This window comes from Petromyzon marinus, chromosome 18, assembly GCF_048934315.1.
Source record: "Petromyzon marinus isolate PM22_M1 ecotype Great Lakes invasive population chromosome 18, UKy_Petmar_22M1.pri1.0, whole genome shotgun sequence".
Classification (NCBI taxonomy): domain Eukaryota; kingdom Metazoa; phylum Chordata; class Hyperoartia; order Petromyzontiformes; family Petromyzontidae; genus Petromyzon; species Petromyzon marinus.
In genome coordinates, this window is record NC_133684.1 from 5,355,766 (window position 1) to 5,376,016 (window position 20,251).

At 45.5% G+C, this 20,251-nt stretch overlaps 1 protein-coding gene across 4 annotated transcripts in view; it reads right to left on the reverse strand.

Moving 5' to 3' along the window:
* LOC116943607 (RELT-like protein 1) overlaps window positions 1-13,079 on the reverse strand; it is a 52,579-nt gene extending 39,500 nt beyond the window's left edge. The window contains exon 1 of one of the 4 annotated variants that reach the window (XM_076067828.1): window positions 13,053-13,079. The gene's annotated coding sequence lies outside the window, so the exon portion shown is untranslated. Of the gene's footprint in view, window positions 1-11,367; window positions 11,689-13,052 lie in introns of those variants that run through there. The other 3 variants (XM_076067831.1, XM_032956608.2, XM_032956607.2) reach the window with 3 other exon arrangements.
* Window positions 13,080-20,251: the final 7,172 nt, after the last annotated feature.

The following is a 20,251-nucleotide window of genomic DNA, read 5'->3' on the forward strand; positions in this document are numbered from 1 at the left end:
GATGCGTTTTCGGGTTGTACTGCATGTTGTCCGGCACCATGTTGTCCGGCACGCCGAAACGTCTGACATCGCGCCCAACAACCCGAAAACACATCGGAGGGCTGTACAGAACACATCGTTGTGACATTCAAGCAGGTGTGTCTCGCACTGTCTGCAGCTGCAACCACATTCCATACTTAACCAGAAAGCCAATCCTATGCGGTAAACTTATTTCTTCCCCCGCTGCACCTCCGATACGCACGCTTGGCTACGTACGGCGCAAAAGAAGTCCAACATACACACGTACACAGATGGTTGCTGATAAATCTGGTCACATGAGCGGATGTCAATTTAAAAGAAAACAATCAACATTAACACAGTCATATAATTAAAATATTGGACAGTTTTACACATGGCTGTGTGCAATGGCCCTTCATGAAAGTAGAGAACGAGACAGCAGATATTGACGGACTTGTCATTGGAAATTGTGGATTTCCCATTGGAGATTTGTGGATTTCCTATTAAACTGAAAAATTGCTAAACGTTTTTCATTTACATTTGAGCAGTTATCAATTAGTGGCCATTGATGAAAAAAATACTTAGAAAGTAACAAATATTGATAGATTAACATTTGTATGATTAAACATGAATGGAGAAGTGTCAATTTGGTAACATTCGTGCTTAGAAAAACATGTACATAGTGCATTTAAGTAAGGCGTCAAAAATGAGTCAGCTTCCAGCTGTGCCTTCACTGCACGATATTAACAAACCCACACACAACAACACTTCCTATTTGTAACGCGACAGAGATCATCACAACCGTGGTTATGACCCTCTCTTATCTGTTTGGTCACAACATCAGGCTTTCCTCGAGTCGAAACACGCGTGCTCTTATTTTTCTCAATAATTCAGTGGACAGTGGCGACCTGGATCGATGCGATACATTACTTCACAGGCGTGCAGATTTGTCTTCAATGGGGAGAGCAAGGTGACCTTGAGATTAACCGCCACTGGCAATTGACCCGACAGCTCCTCCAAGAGTGGGTAAGGAAGACCGTTTAATCTGCTGGAGGATGCAACACTTATACGGTCCGGCTTGACAATAGCATTGCGTGGGTTACAATGCTTTGCTTTGTCGCGGGTCCACCTGTGATGCAATGAAACCCAACGTACGATTTTTCTCATGTCCGCCTTTGACACAGCACACAGGATGTACGTAGACAGTGTGTTGGATTTACAAGCTTATACCAGCTATCAGCTCCCAAGAACCCTCCCCAGTACATAATCAGCTGTGGTCTATCCACTGTTGGAAGGAGGCCTCCCCCCACCCCCCCTGGACTGTTGAAATATCGCACCGCCCTCGTGATGCAACAAGCCGTGTTGGTGCTACAGTCTGCAACTTAATTGTGTAATTATACTGCAATGGGCCCATAAATAATGTGGCCAGTGACTTTGAGGTAACAATTATACGTGTGTGTGTGTGCGATATCTTATTTATCACGTGGCACCACTTGTTTTAGTTCTGCTGTCCGTTTGGCTTAATTGCTGTCCAGTATTTCACTTCTGTTCTTTTGACGAGCCAAGTCACCCTTCCAAAATGAGACTATCCCTGGCCTCTCAAAATTCTCACCTGGTTAAATATACACTGCAGCATATAGCAGTGTATGTTACCATCCACGTGACCCGCATGTCGCACTGTTCCTTTGTGCAGTGTCTTCACATGCAGTTGTGTTTAGATGCTGCATAAATCAAAACTGTATTGTACAATTACGAAAGTGTGCATGTAGATCTTGACTTAAATCTTTCGTGACTGCAGGAATTCCTATTCTTTTGGGTCTTTCGGTAAGGTCATCTAGATAGGTTTTTTTTGTTGTTTTCCTGATGACGACCGCTTGTGTTGCGATTGAAACGTCGTAGTTTTTGTTTGTTACCTTTTATTATTTTCTTTGAACTTGCCTACGTGACCTTACCGAAAGACCCTAAGAATGTGCATATAGCTTTTGCAACATTGTACACGGTCGAAGCATTCTAATATCCATAAACACGAGAAGCAGAGACAAAAGACTAGCATTTAAATAGCACCAAGGGAGCAGACATGTGAATATACACACGTGCAGCAGTTAAGGTAATAGTCCTTCATGGGGGAGTATCCATGAGCTGGGTCATGTTCGGCAGCTCTCTGATGAGTAACGATTGGGCTGTTAGCTCACTGTGCCGTTCCTCCACACGCAAAGCAAAGATCCCCCATATAGTCTCTTTAGGAGACTGATGGGGCAACTTCTGTTGGCGAGCATCTATTTTGGCTGGCATGGCATACGAAAGGGTGGTTTGTGGGCACTACGCGTGGCCATCTTTGTCTCCCAAGTGCTGATGTTTACACACCGCAGCAGGTACCCTTTAAGGCTGGGTTGACCTCGGGTAGGCTCAGGACATATTCGTGACCAATGTTGTCTGCGAGCGGAAATCGACCTCGGATCGCCGGATTCGACTGCACTTTCATTCCACAAGACAAGGATCCCCCGTAGAGCCTTAACATACTATTCATATTCTCTGGGTCTTTCGGTAAAGTCACGTAGATAGGTTCAAAAAAATAAAAAAAAACTACGACGTTTTGATTACAACACAAGGAGTCGTCATTAGGTGGAGAGAAAAGAGGGGTTAGCCTCTAAAGGCTTAACTGTTGATAAAGGTTTAAAATGGGTGTAGCCCAAGTGTCAGCAACATGGGCGGAGGGGCTTATGTTAATGTGCAGAGAAGGTTATGTTAATGTGAGGGGTTAAAAACTGGTGAGCAATGGACAGTGCTAAAATGGAAACATTATAGCCAGTTATGACTTAAACTGGTTGATAACGTCTTTCCAGTGATTGCTGAGTTTGTACCCATCCTCTCGGTTGAAATTGTGTCTATGTCTGTATATATGGGTGGCTTCATGAACGAATCTTTGTTGATAGCCAGTCGGTTTGAAAAGTACCTTCGTCTTAGAGAAATCAATTTCACGTGAGCTAACCGCATTAAAACAATGATCAGCCACGGCAGAAGTATTGGTCCTACCGTGTTTCATATCTGCCTTATGCTCATGAACGCGGTCCAAGACATGTCGCTTAGTTTCCCCAATGTAACTACTTAACATACTGTTGGGGCAAGTGCTGTTGGCGAGCACCTATGAAGGCCGGCACGGTACACGAGGGGGTGGGTGGCCAACACCACGCCCGACCGCCTTTGTCTCCCCAGTGGCGATGTTTATACACCACACCAGGTACTCATTTGAGGCTGAGTCGACCTACCGGAAGGCCCAGGAGCGGTTCAGATAATCGTCACTGGTGTCGGCCATGAGCGGGAATCGATCCTGGGTCACAAGTTTCGTAGCGCAGTGCGCTAACCGCGACACCACCGTTCCACACACACAGGCACATACGCAAACTCACACACACACACAACCGTGGCCATTTTTGGCCATGGAAAGCAGGGAACAATTTATTCCACTGCCACGGAATCATCAATCTGCTGGGCAAACGACTGTAAATCTGTTGGGAGCTATGCCACGCATTTAATCCTGGCACAGTTTGGGGAAGAAAAAAAACGCACTAAGACATTGGAGCGAATGAATATATGGTGGTCAGTAGCGTGTCAACGCAACGCGCGCAGAAAAGAGGGCTCAAATATATATATTTGAGAGAGGTAGATTGTGCGCAATGCATATATCCACAGTACAGTAAAGAGATGCGCGTTAATTAATGTATTTACTCTTGCAAAATAACCCGTGACATTTAACCAATATCGACGTCAAGGTCAAAGTAAAGAGGTGATGACAGCCAATGCCGCTAATGCCAATGCCACCTCGCCATCGCTTCATTCACTTTTCGGATATCCAAAGACGACAGATAACCTGACTTTTAAGGACCGCACTGTAATATTGCACCAATTCGCTTAGATCTGGCCACTTGTCAGATGTCATTATTGCTTCACAAGGCCATGAGAGATATGTTGATTGCTTGGGGAGGCCTTCATATAGCAGTGGATAGAGTAAGGACAATGATGATTATATTCACCAACAGAAATACTACAGAATGGTATGATTTGAATTCCATGTACAGCGGTGTATTGTACCGTGCATTCAAATCCGCAGCCAACGGCAATGTTTTATTTAGAATTCTCGTGTAAAATAAAGACCACTCAACAAAGAAAAACTCATATTCATCATCAACAGAGGTGACGTGTCAGGCCTTTTCTTACAGTACAGAGAGGCAATGGAGAGGTTGAGCGCTTAGCTCTATCTGAAATCTCGATAATATAACATTGCGGGCGCTGGGTGCAAAGGCGATACGGGGGTACTGTAATACCATGTTGGAGGCATAGTCCACCACTGCTGAGAGATCCAGCGTTTGAATCGGGGCGGTCACCTGTGATTAAACTGGAATCTCAAGTTCAGTGAGATGATGGTCTTAGCTTGGTCACCACGATGGCAATACATATATTTCCTATTCAATTTGGATTTTTGCTTCATTTGGCCAATTTCAGCATGAGTATAAGAACATGAAGATGACTGACATGCAATGGACATTCTGGCCAGCGTTATACAAAAGATGTAACCCGGGTGTGGATAGAGTCACAACCAAATGGATTTCAAAACCGGCTATGCAACATCAATGTCCGGGGCAATGCTCTGACAAAATACGATTTTATACGTTCCTTACTGCCAGAGTTCCGAATGGAAATTTCATCATCTCATGTGATGCGGATAATGCAATTTGCATAACATTTGGAGACATACAAAAAAAATATAAATAGGAGCGTTGAGCAATAAATTCAAGGTGAGCAACATGGAGTTGGTAATTTTACAACTCTGGTGACTTTACATTCTGTACATTCTACAACTGGTGAGTGTAGAGTGTAGGGTTAGGTTGAGGAGGGCGTGGGTTTGGGTCAGGGTGCAAAGGGTAAACCAAAAGTCGGCTCCTTTTCTAATCAGTCCACACCCTTGTTAAATGAAGTTTAAATCTCCCACCACACGACCGTAAAACACCGTGCGTTTACATCGGCCCTAATAAGCGTCAGTGGGCATGCACAAGCGTGTTACGTATGCGAAGGCTTGTATTTATGCATCAACGCAAATTGTAAGAAGATCCAAACTGGCTTATTTGTCATTGGATCGGAGTTTTAATCTAGGATTGTTCCAGTTTAACTTCTACAGAAAGCTGCGGGTGCTGTTTCATCCCCCCCACCCCACCCCGTCCACAGCAAAACGTGTTAGCTGTGGTTGTGCTTGCAAATTGTTATTCGGAAAACGGAAAGTCGTTCCTTTTTGAGAGGTGCTTCAGGACGGATGCACATTATCAAAGCAAATACAGTTGCATTGGCTTGTAGTCCGCACAACAAAGCTGTTGTGAAGGCTTCACATTTAAAACAAGACAAACATATCAAGCTTACTACGCTCCCTCACCACCACACGCTTCATCAAAACAAGCATTTGCCCTGACCACAATATAATGCACGTTTCTGCAATGTGTCACACGAATTGGGATAGACCGTCATTGTTTCTCATGATAACAAAACGCTTCCTTTTGTTACAGCAAAATTAATAACACTTTCCAAGACCTCCATTAACACATACTTATTGTCTCTGTGGGCTTTCGCAATGTGTTATAAGGATTGTTGTACCCTAACTACCAAAGGCTCTGAAGTGTTGCTATGTTGTAACAACCATGGCATGTACTGCCAAGCCTTAACAACACGGGACAATGTCCAGATGCACAGCCAGCAATGAATGTCCTATCAATGAAGCTCTCAACATGGTTAATTACATTCCCAGAGATCAAGGATGTTGCAACACAATGCATGTCACAAAACAAGCAATCAGACTCCACTGTGTGTGTGTGAAGGCCCCTTAAACAACACAGGCAATCAGACTCCACTGTGTGTGTGTGAAGGCCCCTTAAACAATACAGGTAAACGTCCACCACCCCCACCGAAACTCAGTTTCTTTGTTTTCTGGTTGGGCATAATTTTAGGATGAAGCCCAAACTTTACAGGCCTACTTCACTTTTTAATCGGATGTGTACTGATGCACGCATTCATTGATTTAAAATTCTTCTTTTGGCCACACGGAACATAACGACAAGATCACATTATGACATGAGTACAACAGTCCTTGAATGACAGCACTGCTGATAGCATATAAAATCACCCGTCTAATATCTAATCTATTCCACTATTCGTGACTCATGACTTGTTGTTACAGTTAAGTATATGTCAGAAGCAAAACAATTAGACACAATACAAATTAGGCAAATGAGAGATGATTCAACTAAAAATAATAATCATGTATTGAACTAGATCGAGACCCCAAGTCGTGACAATTCATTGAATCGCTGTGATGAGGAGAAAAATCTCTCCTTGCCCAGTACTGCATCCAACTTCATGAAGTAACATCAACGGTATTCCATAACAGGGGTTGAACATGGTTGTAAAGGAATTTTTTTTTATATCATTAACGAAGCTTCACACTCGCGTCTGGCAGCTTGGAACAAAAATAACCTCAACATGTTTGATGGGTTGTGTCTCCTAAGAGGTATAACTGAATCCGTAATGTACAGCAACGTAATGCATTGCACTGCAGTACCTAAAACTACTGTGTTCAATATTATGTCTACACATACGGTACTGCAATGGGCTGCATTGAGTCAGTGGGACTCGTGGTCATCCAGAACAGAGCGTACAACGGATAATGACGCAATTCCCGATCCACAAATACGAAGGAGACACCACAGCGATGAAGATACACTCCAGCCGGTGATCTGGGCTTGACCACTCGAATATGAAATGGTAAAGTTGTTCCTCTGCAATCTACATCAAGCCAAACGAAAGACGAAACGCCGATGGGGCCACGGTATGTGAATGTGTCAGCGTGTGTCAAGAGCAAGTTGAATTGTACGCAGTGGCTGTAAATGACATGATCTCGAATTGTCTCCGCGTCGAGCAATGCACCGACAATTTATGGAAAAAAATCACTCCACACTGATTTGTGAGAAGACCCCCCCCCCCTCCTCTCCCACCTCGGCCCCAACAATGGCAACAACCCTCATCGTTGCTGAATCTTTCCTCCAAAATCCACATTTGACATCCACAATGTTGTACTCTATATACGCCATCACCAACCGGTCATGGTAAAGTATGGTCAAGTAACCACCGCCACTGCCCCCCCCTCCCCCAACATTGAAAGTCCATCATCCAGCAGTCGATTGACAAAAAGACCGTACAAGAATGTAGTTTTTGTTTTCATTACACCACCCCGGTATGTACTACCTACATCCCGTAACAATCACTGTGAAATCGTGTACGGCCAGCCCTATTGTTAACGCAATTTGTTGGAAGAGGGCCTCTCCAGTACGGTTATTGTTGTTTTCTTTCTGACCATACTTCACCGCGCTGGTCAACGTGTGTTGGAGCCCCAGTGTGATATGGTACTTTATTTGGGTACTTGTCATGATTAAAACTGGACTTGCCGTGTGTGTATGAAAAAAATAAGAATACGTTTTACTCTTTCTGGCAATGAAACAGGATGTGTTAACGTGTTCGAACAGCACATGAACCTTTTGCAAGGAATAAAGTCTGCATGAACCACACACGTAGTTGTGGTGAACATGTAAACAAACACGCTCCACTATATAACACGATTTTTGTTCCTGGGTAGTAAAGTGTTATTTTCTAATTGCGTATGCCTCAAGTGTTAAGAAAATGGCTATTATACCCCACAAACTTTGCTTTTGTGACCAGGACTTTATGTGAACGAATGACACAAATGCACACCACGTTTTCTCATTGAAAATAGGTACATTTCAAAATATCACTGTCCTGGTCACAAAACCAAAGTTTATGGGGCATAATAGCCATTTTCTGTACTTTTGAGGCATAAGCAATATAGTCTGCAATAAAGTTTGTCTGCATGTTCACCACAAGCACGTGTTGTTAATGCGAACATGATTCCTTACAAAAATGTTTCTATTTGGCGTTTGGACATCTTAACACCTCCTTAGTTTATTGCCAGAGGGGGTAAACCATATTCTTATTTTTGTTAATACTTTTAATACTAGCAAAAGGTCAAATTTTTGCCGTGTGTATGTGTCAAGTATGTTCTTGAATGGGAGAAATATTGCGCTTTCGCCCCTGGAAGCTCCGTGTAGCCAAGGCAGAGCAGTGCAATATTGGACGTGCATACTGTATATTAAAACTGAGCACTGCCGTTATCTTAAATATCAAATCCCAAATTAAATCCAAGGCAGCATTTGAACAGCACCCCGGGACATTACTCCCCGGGTTACACGAGTCTACGACAAATAACACATTGTGTATGACAGACAAGTTACTAGCGAACTAAATCTCATCATGTTAACACTCAATGCGGTAACTGTGCAGCACGAAATATTAATTCCTAGGAGTGGATTGTGTGGTACACATGCATTGTGTACACGTCCACCTCATCCAGCGGTGGAGTGTGTGGTACACATGCATTGTGTACACGTCCACCTCATCCAGCGGTGGAGTGTGTGGTACACATGCATTGTGTACACGTCCACCTCATCCAGCAGTGATTGTGTGGTACACATGCATTGTGTACACGTCCACCTCATCCAGCGGTGGATTGTGTGGTACACATGCATTGTGTACACGTCCACCTCATCCAGCAGTGGAGTGCATGGTACACATGCATTGTGTACACGTCCACCTCATCCAGCGGTGGATTGTGTGGTACACATGCATTGTGTACACGTCCACCTCATCCAGCGGTGGATTGTGTGGTACACATGCATTGTATGCACGTCCACCTCATCCAGCAGTGGAGTGACGAGAGCTTGTACACACAAACACATGCAAAAGTCCCCCCCCCCCCCACCGTATAGCCTAAATACACTTTTGGGGCAAGTGCTCTTAGCGTTCAACGCATGGGGAGTGTGGAAGGTGGTGCTGCCGTGGATAGCAGCACCGCGCCCGGCCGCCTTTGTCTCCCCGGTGGCGGTGAGTCGACCTTGGTGGAGGACCCAGCGGCGGTGCTCTGATAGCTCACGCCACTGACGTTAGCCGTGGCTGGGGGAATTGAACTCAGGTCGCAGGGTTCGTAGGGGCTTACATATACAGTACTGTACACACACACGACAATATACAGTATAAGCACATACACTGTACTGTGTACATATACAACAAAGATAAAGATCCCCCGTGTAGCCTGTAACAGGCTGTAGGGGCAAGTGCTGTTAGCGAGCACCTACAGACACACAACAAAGACAAAGATCCCCCGTGTAGACTGTAACAGACTGTAGGGGCAAGTGCTGTTAGCGGGCACCTACAGACACACAACAAAGACAAAGATCCCCCGTGTAGCCTGTAACAGACTGTAGGGGCAAGTGCTGTTAGCGAGTAGCACCTATAAAGGCCGGCACGGCGTACGAGGGGGTGGGTGTGCAGCACCACCACGCCCGGCCGCCTTTGTCTCCCCCAGTGGCGATGTTTACTACAACACCGCTACGCCAGGTACTCATTTTAGGCTGAGTCAACCTAGGGGGATGTATGGGACCGGTTCATTTAATCGTCACTGGTGTTGGCCGTGAGTGGGAAATTGCATACATGCAGATAGACACACACGGGCTGTACAACAATGTTCAGATTACAATACTACACAAGTGCTTAATGCGAGTTAACTGCGAGATCACTAAATTTACATCCCCCTCCCCTCTAAGTATGTCCTGCAAGTACAGCAGGAGAGAACGCCACTATCTCCTACAACCGGCAGCAAAACCCATATTTATCACAGTTATACATTAACAGAATATATCTATTTTTAAAACAGCACGTGCATTGTTGTGTCAGGCTATGTGGTTGCCGACAACACGGCACTGAGATTCATCGTGCAACAAGCAGCAGCATTTGATGATGATGCCGATTAACATTGTTGGGAGATGATGATTTTGATAGTGGTGGTGGAAATTTTATATCAGCGTGATTATCGTCAACATTATCATCGTCCGATCGATCGTTTTCAATCGACTGCCAATGATTGAAATTGTACATTGACAGTAAGGCGATGAAGACTATAATATAACAGTGGTAGTCGACACGGTTATGGTAGCAGATTAAATATCACAATGGCTGCTGCAGACAGTTGGTGAATTATAGTGATAGATGATGAAGGTATTGTAAAATGTTAGATACACAATCATGCTTACCATCATCACGATGGTACTGCAATGAAGTGAAAGTAACTAAGAGTAGCAGATGAGGACCGTGGTGGTGGTGTTTATTGTAAGGACAATGAAATATGAAGATGTAATTGTTCATTATATGGTTTAAAAAAGGTCGACAACTTGTGTGTGTGTGGGACCCTATTAGTTTTACAAGAGTGCAGACCACCTCAATAACAAACACTCCAAGGGAAAAGACAATCGCAAGACTTGTGAATATACTAGACCCATTATGCCCACCGAACCCATCATGACGCCCACCGGACCCATCATGATGCCCACCGGACCCATCATGACGCCCACCGAACCCATCATGACGCCCACCGGACCCATCATGATGCCCACCGGACCCATCATGACGCCCACCGAACCCATCATGACGCCCACCGGACCCATCATGATGCCCACCGAACCCATCATGACGCCCACCGGACCCATCATGATGCCCACCGGACCCAACATGATGCCCACCGGACCCATCATGATGCCCACCGGACCCATCATGCTGCCCACCGGACCCATCATGATGCCCACCGGACCCAACATGATGCCCACCGGACCCTCATGATGCCTACCGGACCCATTATGATGCCCACCGGACCCTCATGATGCCCACCGGACCCATCATGATGCCCACCGGACCCATCATGATGCCCACCGGACCCTCATGATGCCCACCGGACCCATCATGATGCCCACCGGACCCAACATGATGCCCACCGGACCCATCATGATGCCCACCGGACCCAACATGATGCCCACCGGACCCTCATGATGCCTACCGGACCCATCATGATGCCCACCGGACCCATCATGATGCCCACCGGACCCATTATGATGCCCACCGGACCCATCATGCCCACCAAAACAAAGGCAAATATCCCCCGTGTAGCCTGTCGGGGCAAGTGCTGCTAGCGAGTAGCAACCCACGAAGGCCGGCACTGTAGCACACGAGGTTGGTGGGGTGGCCAGAACCACCACGCCCGGCACCTTTGTCTCCCTCCACCCCCCCAGTGGCGACGTTTACGACACACCACACCAGGTACTCTTTTGAGGCTGAGTCGACCTAGGGGAGGAGGCCCAGCCAGTACCGGTTCAAATGTCTACAGTGTAGGTATCCCAGACCCGCAATGCCCACCACACACACACAACGTACCTTATGACATTGGTGAGCACCATGGTGTTGTGTACAGGGTTAAAAGAAGGTTGTTGGATGGCAGCAGAAGCAGCAGTAGCGGCGACAGCACAACAGCACACCGATGTTGTAACATAGAGGAAGGGAGGACGTCGTATGTATGGTGCGTGGTGTGTGTGCTCTATGAGTGATTGTGAAGCCCGTGCCGAAACTGGACGGAATGTGAACTGCACGGGGAACATTGAGTCGACACGTGAACACTCCAACCCCACCCCAACACACACACACAAAGATCCCCCGTGTAGCTTCAGCAGACTGCCGGGGCAAGTGCTGTTGGCGAGCGCCGATGTCAAAAGCCGGCAAACGGCTCAAGGGGTGGCACGGGTGGCACGGGTGGCCACCAACAACGCCCGCCCGTCCGCCTTTGTCTCCCCCAGTGGCGATGTCTTTTTGTTTCGTTGCACACCGCACCCAGGCGCTCATGTGAAGCCGAGTGGACCACGGGGAGGAGGAGGTTGATGATGATAGTCGTCAATCGGTGCTGGTGGCCGTGAGCGGGAATCGAACCCGGGAACAGGGGGGGTTTGTCCGGTACCTCGCTAAAACTACCGCTACACACACACGAAGCCAACACACAAACAACAACACACAACAAACAACAACACAACAAACAACACACGAAGCCAACACAACAACACACACACACACGAAGCCAACACACACAACAACACACACACCAATAACACGCACACGTAGCCAACACAACAACACACGAAGCCAACACAAACAACAACACACTCACTCACGAAGCCAACACAACAACACACACGAAGCCAACACACACACAACAACAACACACTCACTCACGAAGTCAACACACAACACACACGAAGCCAACACACACAACAACAACACACACACGAAGCCAACACAAACAACACAACAACACACTCATGAAGCCAACACAAACAACAACACCACACACAACGCGCGCGCGCACGAATTTCCACGTACCCCGAGTGTACGTAGCAGGATCCACCACCAACAAACACCACCACCAACAAACACCATCATCACCAACAAACACCATCACCACCAACAAACACCATCATCACCACCACCAACAAACACCATCATCACCAACAAACACCACCACCACCAACAAACACCATCATCACCAACAAACACCATCACCATCACCACCACCAACAAACACCATCACCACCACCAACAAACACCACCAACAAACACCACCACCAACAAACACCATCACCACCACCAACAAACACCACCATCATCACCACCACAAACAAACACCATCACCACCACCAACAAACACCATCACCACCACCAACAAACACCACCAACAAACACCACCACCAACAAACACCATCACCACCACCAACAAACACCACCATCATCACCACCACAAACAAACACCATCACCACCACCAACAAACACCATCACCACCACCAACAAACACCACCACCACCACCAACAAACACCATCACCACCACCACCAAACACAAACACCATCACCACCAACAAACACCATCACCACCAACAAACACCATCACCACCAACAAACACCATCACCACCACCAAACACCATCACCACCACCAACAAACACCACCACCAACAAACACCATCACCACCATCATCACCATCACCACCACCAACAAACACCATCACCACCATCATCACCATCAATGCTTCCCCGGCATTTTCCCCACCACCTCTCCGCATAATGCGGTGGTGGCCAGCAGCGAGGGGCTCTCCCTTCCAGCCGAACCGGCGGCGGGAGCTATCGCGCCCTCTACCGTTCGCCTGCCTCGACGAACACGAAGATTCATTAAGAGCAAGAGGTGTTGGGAATCCCACACATACTCTTTGGTTCTTTCGGTTAAAGTCACGTTGGTAGAAAAATAATAGATCACAACGTTTCGATCGCAAGCAACACAAGCAATCGCCATCAGGTGTGGGACAACCACGGCAAGAAAATAACTGCTGAAGGGTTAATTTTTTGATTTAAAGCTTTCGTGACTGCAGTAATTCATATTCTTAGCGCTTTCGGTAAAGTCACGTTGAAGGGAAACAATAAAGTAATAAAATATATATAAAACAATAAAAATTGTATTGTTAACATTTTTATTGTTAAAATGTTTTTTATTGTTTTATATATATTTTATTATTTTATTGTTTCCCTTCAACGTGACTTTACCGAAAGAGCTAAGTATATGCTGAAGGGTTGTGTCACACCTGATGACGATTGCTTGTGTTGCGATCGAAACGTCGTGATCTATTAGGGGCCGTCCATAAATGACGTCACGCGATTTTGGACGATTTTTGAACCCCCCCCTCTCCTTCGTCACACGGCGTCACAAAAAGTCAGACCCCCCCCCTCAAATATGACGTCACAAAGCTCTGCCCCCCCCCCCCCACCCAAAAAAACATGCTTCAAATCGCTTTAAACTATTGTCTTTGTAGTGCGAATTTAATGTGGTGGTGCACTCTGATGTTGTAGGAGAAAACATTTATTACAAAGTCTATTTAATTAAGTAGAATGTGTTGTCTATCTTTATTTAAAGTTGCGCATTTTGATGTGACGTCACATTTCTCAAACCCCCCCTCGTCACACATCGTCACAAATGTCTGCCCCCCCCCCTAGGTGCGTGACGTCATTTATGGACGGCCCCTTATTTTTCTACCTACGTGACTTTAACCGAAATAACCAAAGAGTATGGATTCCTGCAGTCATGAAAGCTTCAAATCAAGGTGTTGGAATGTTTTTATTTGTAACGTCCGGGCAAATAAGCGTGATTGCGATAGGTGCAAAAACAGGTTTCCTGCTCATTTGGAAAGGTTATCGTGCATTAGGGGCCGTCCATAAATGACGTCACGCACCTGGGGGGGGGGGTCAGACATTTGTAACGAGGGGGGGTGAGAAATGTGACGTCACATCAAAATGCGCAACTTTAAATAAATATAGACAACACGTTCTACTTAATTAAATAGACTTTTAAATACATATTTTCTCCTACAACATCATAGTGTAGCGCCATATTAAATTCGCACTACAATGACAATAGTTGAAATAGATTTGAAGCATGTTTTATATTTTTTTTGGGAGGGGGGGCAGAGCTTTGTGACGTCATATTCGAGGGGGGGGAGTCTGACTTTTTGTGACGCCGTGTGACGAAGGGGGGGGGGGTCAAAAATCTTCCAAAATCGCGTGACGTCATTTATGGACGGCCCCTAACCCCTCAGTGGCGATGTTTACGCGCACAGCACCGGGTACTAATTTGAGGCTGAGTCAACCTAGGGGAGGCACGGGACCGGTTCAGATAATCGTCACTGGGTGTTGACCGTGGGCGGGAATCGAACTCGGAGTCACCCGGGGTTTCGGAGCGCTAACCGCTGCACCACCGCTCCTGTCTCTCACACTCACACACACCCCACTGGCACTTATAACTACCGACGTGTTCTATGTACGGTATATTATTCGTGCGTACGGACAATATGTTCACTTTGGGGGGGAAGTATGGTCAAATACTGTCAACCCCCCCGCCCCCCCCACTGCCGCTCCCCCCACTGCCGCTCCCCATCCACGCACGGCCTTGCAGGGAGTTAAGGGGGTGCTCCTCATCCAGCAGTGGATTGACACAAAGGGCCGCGCCGTGTTTGTGTGCTTATGCAGCCGTAGATACACAATGCCTCGCTGTACTGAACAAATACATTACAAAACATTTGCGGTGTCTTAAGGTGGGGTGTGCTACAGCAGGCAAACATTGCAAACCACGCAGAGTGTGCGTAGTAAGAGCCGTGGGATATCCCATTGTTGAAGTGAGCGGCAGAGCCGTTCCCTAAAGGGGGTACACGACGAATCGGGGGCGACCGCACCGGGCCCCGCGCTTTGGGGGGCGCGTTTTGAGGTCACGGTGTCAGAAGTAATACTGCTCCCCTCCCCCAGCCCCCCCCCCCCCACTACAGACGGCTCTAGTAAATCTACCGATTAAGTGTTCGACTGAACGTGCAGTAGGGAAAGTCTCACCTGTCCCCACGTGTGCCGCTGGACGGGAGGTGTTTTTTTTCCATGGGGGGGGGGCTTTTTTGGGGGACGCACCGCCCGTCATCATGAGCCGCGTCACGCTGTGCGAGAGGCTCGCAAGTAGTGGAGGGTTGGGTTCCCAACTTCGAGTAGGGAGGATGGGGAGGACGGTGGGGGCCCAGAACGGCCGCCGATATTAAAGGGTCATCGAGTGATCCCATAGTTGTCAAACCCGTATTCTTGTACAGGGAAATTAAGTTGTCAGGTCCGTGAGGCGCACAGCCGTTTTAATACGTGCATATTATTTTGTTTTTGTCCAATTATGTGTGTCTCCCTTGTGATGGGGCGTTGTAGGATGAACTTTGATATTTCTAAGGGGTACGGGGTGACCAATAATGTCTGAATTGGTCTGTAATAAGGTAGAGCACTGATAAGGTGTTTACAGGTTTGTCATGGTGAATGTACTCGTGGTGAGTGTACAAATGGTGAGTGTACTAGTGGTGAGTGTAGTGGTGGTGTTTGTCTATTGGTTTGTGTTTCTCCCTTGTGATGGGACGTGTTAGGATGAACGTTGAGATTTATAAGGGCACGGGGTGACCAATGAGGTCTGAATTGGTCTGTAATGAGGTAGGGCACTGATAGGTTTGTAATCGACCACAATAACAGCAGCCCATTGTAGTCTTTGCAGGCCTTTAATCGACGGAGTTGCAGACAGTGATTGTCCCACATTAATTGGTGATGCTGCTGTTGCCGTGTTGGCAGCGGCGCACAATTAATAAACACGGCAACATTCGCCAATAAACACAACGTGCTATGAAGAAGGGCCATTGTCCGAACGTCGCCTATTTTTATATTTTTTTAATTTCCCCCCTCTCCCCTGCTAACAGTGTTATTGACGAATGTTTTTGGGAGGTTTTTTTTTAGTCATTGTCCCCGGCTCGACGAAGGAGTGACGATGAGCAGGATGAAGTGCCATCTGCGTTGCAAAGAGTTAATCCAATTGCCCCCCCTTTTTAAGGGGACGGCGGCTCACAATATTACGCCAACACGTGGTCGGGTGTCGAACCGAAGTTGGTTAGCATCTAATGCAGCAATCGCACCGAGGCTCTACCTATTAAAAAACGTAGGGCTTCGTGTATGAAATCCGGCCCTCTTGTGTGAATGGAGTGAAATCTACACGCGTCGTCGTGTGCACGTTTAGCTTTTCATTCCGTTACAATGATCGAATGGCTTCAGTGGATAAGGTACTTAAATCGGGTAACGTAATGTTTTAATATCGTTTAATATAGAGGGATGTTTCATTGCATAAAAAAGGCCTCGAGTATTGTTTTTAATAATTGCCCTATAAATCTGCGATGGCATATTCTATTTGTTGGTCGACAGTAATCTTGATGGGTACTCTGGCTTCAGTGGATAAGGTAATTAAATAGGGTAACGTAATGTTTTAATATCGTTTAATATAGAGGGATGTTTCATTGCATAAAAAAGGCCTCGAGTATTGTTTTTAATAATTGCCATATAAATCTGCGATGGCATATTCTATTTGTTGGTCGACAGTAATCTTGATGGGTACTCTTGTGAAACATTCCACATCTGATGTCCACTCATCGAGCTAGTTAGTTATTTTTGTAAATGCGTTTACAAACCGTTGAAAATTAGTCATTTTTGAACATGCTCTTAGTTTTAAAAATGAAATCGATACATTTTTTTCTAAGAAATGTAGGCTATTGGACGACACGTTATGTACTTTAATTGCACGTCAGGGGTTTTTTTTCTTTTAACAAATCATTCGCACCTTTGGTCTGACCACCGCTGGATGAAGGTCTTCTCAGGTCGCCACCATCCCTGGATGCAAGGTCATGTGATACCACAATCCGCCCAGCGCCTGCAGCTCGATCCACCTCTGAGTCATCCTCTCGGCCGTTCCCTCCGTTGGTTCCCATTTTATCACCAGTCTCATCCATCACCATAATCCATACTATTAGTTATGTGTCCCACCGAAGCCCACGTAAACTTAAGTCAACATGATGTTTATAATTTGCATGTCTCTAAGTGTCATTCCATTCCCCCAGCTATCCATTTTGTCAGGCCCCGTTTGCCTGTTGCAAGTCCATCATTAGCTTCCTCTTTTATTTTGCCCATGACCACCGTTTTTTTAATCTCATATAAATAAATAAGCCTCCTTTCCCCTGGACGCCTCCGCTGTTCTGTACAGCATATCTTGATATGCGGTTGCATATAGATGCTATATAAATACGAAATGTATTATACTGTATACATTTTATTCCCGGCATGCATCTCTCCATAACTATGTGATAAAGGCTTACTCTACAGCTTTTGTTACATAGTGCTGTATTGTCAGATTTGACATTTCCAATCCCTTTCATGACAGACAATAAGCACATACTGAGCACCTTCATTTGAAAAACATTTTATCCTGCTCTTACATGGTTATTTGATAATTTAATAATTTTCATCCCAGTCCACATTCAATCATTTGCACTGTTGAACTTCTTTCACACCGTACATAGCCAACCGTGCCAATCGGAGGTGTGGGGGAAGGACAACAAACTAAACACAAAAAGCAGTTCTAAAGAAATGAGTTTAAACCTAGATGCAAAAGGGCATAGCTCCAGTGGCTTCCTAATATCGGAAGGAAGAGCGTTCCAGACGGCCGGAGAAGCACATCTGAAAGCACACGATGCAGTGACCATCTTTGTTCGATTGATAGTCAACAGCCGCTGCGAGGATGACCGGCGTTTCCGTGATGGTTTATGCTCCTATACGGTAAATACATGCCCTTTTGTGATTTTCGTTTGTCACAGCAATTCTTTTTTTTGTTAAAAGGTTGGAAATCATTTTGGCTTTCCTCACATTTATTTTTTAGCCCCACATTGTGGCCTTTATTCTATACAGTTATTTTATCATTCATTGTCTTTAGTTCATTACCGTTGTTTTTTTTATAAGGGCTATGTTGTCAGCAAATTCGAGATGGTTAATGCTCTCACTATTCAAGGCGTTATTTCTTCATTCCAATTTTCAGAAAATATATTGTGTCGCTGTGAAAAGCCTTCAGGCAGAGTCTAAAAAAGATAAATGAATAGCAAATACCATTGTCTGGCTTTTGTAGTTGATGAAAAGACATTTGATTCCTCAAACCTGATGCCGTGAGCCAGTTTCACAAATGTGGCCAGATTTAAACAAATACCACAATAAGACCATGTATACAATTGGAATAGCTACACTCAGACTGCACAGCCAACACATCAGAAAGTCAGCGAAGTATACTCGAAGGCGATTCATGATGACACTTTCAGTAGATGTGCTAATTTTGTTTCAGCCCATGATGTTTTCTACAAATTATTTTCAAATTGGCTTTCATTCAGATCTTTGCATGTACTAGGCAAGTAACAATCCCTTTTTTAAAATGTATTACCATCACCAAAATGTATGCAATGAGAATCTACCTATTATTTTTGACTTCTGATTAATATAAAGCATGCGATTGTCCAAGACGGATACAGAATAAGAAAACAAAACATTAAATATGAGAAAACAATAATTGATTCTTAAATCAAACCATGACCCTGAATCATGACCAATGCATCTAACTTTGCGTGTCTTCACAAAGCCAGCTTTCACACTGACCCTGACCCCATATTTCTGTTAAATCCTACTGTATTAGTCTGTCGGCTAAACGTACAAAGAAACATTGTAATGGAAAAACACTCCGGCAAAGCTCATCACACAGCGTCTAAAATATCATCAGCGACGCTATTTACTCGCTGCGTGCAACCACAAAATATGAATGCGTAAAAAGAAAACGCAATTACACACACACACCCCGTCAAGTGGTACAATTGTGTGAATTTTAATGAGGGAACGCCGTGCCATTTAACATGGGGGTGGACACGGCACATCGAAACGCGTGCACTGTGGGATAGGTTTGGAGCCACTACCTTTGGGTCGCGCAACCGTAACAGCACAAGCTTGCGTGGCCGTGGCAGCGACGCACAGAACGCAAACACACATTATACGCCAGGGTGTGTATGCTGCACACATTTATACACAAGGTGGCCCAAACTAATGTCCACTCAATACGCTCAACAGTACTGCAAAGGGCGGCGGAAATTAAAACATTTTGAGGCATCAAAAGCCAGGGGGGTGGTTGTCGCAATGCAGACTGCGTGAGATTCAATACTCTGCAGGCTGGCTGATGTTCAATAACGAATTACAGCCTTGTCAGACATGATAAAATCCTCCGCATGCTATTTGGTCGGAGGGGTTTTCTTGAACTTACTTCACCATGCTGGTTCAGCTATCACTCGCCACTGATGTTAGCCCTAGGTTGGGTACTCATCACTGTCACCATTGCACCTGATGTTTAATAAAGGATTTCAAATAAATTTACAGTTTGTCTCAAAACATTTTTCGGCAGGGGCTCAATCATATGATAACATGATCAACAGATGAACGGGACAAAACCATTACGTTAACTTTCTTATTTATTCGCAACTGTTAAGTGATTTATCAAATTTAGTTTTTTTTTAATATAAGGATCACGGATGTGAAAGCATAAGTCTGGAATATATGGCTCAGATAAGAACCACAATCAGGCACACACCTGCTGGGTAGCGAGGCGGTAACACAGGAGGAAATACAACAAGTAGTATACTGACGTGCTAATTGTATGGAGTGCGGTTTGTCTCTGGGCTAAAATTATCAACTTAAACTAAACTAACCTATATTTTTTTTACTAGGTAAAGCTCACTGAGCTACATGCTCTTTTTCAGAAGCGACCTGGCCACAAATGAAAGCTCAACGAAGAGGCTTATCACGTGGAAATGTTATAGCA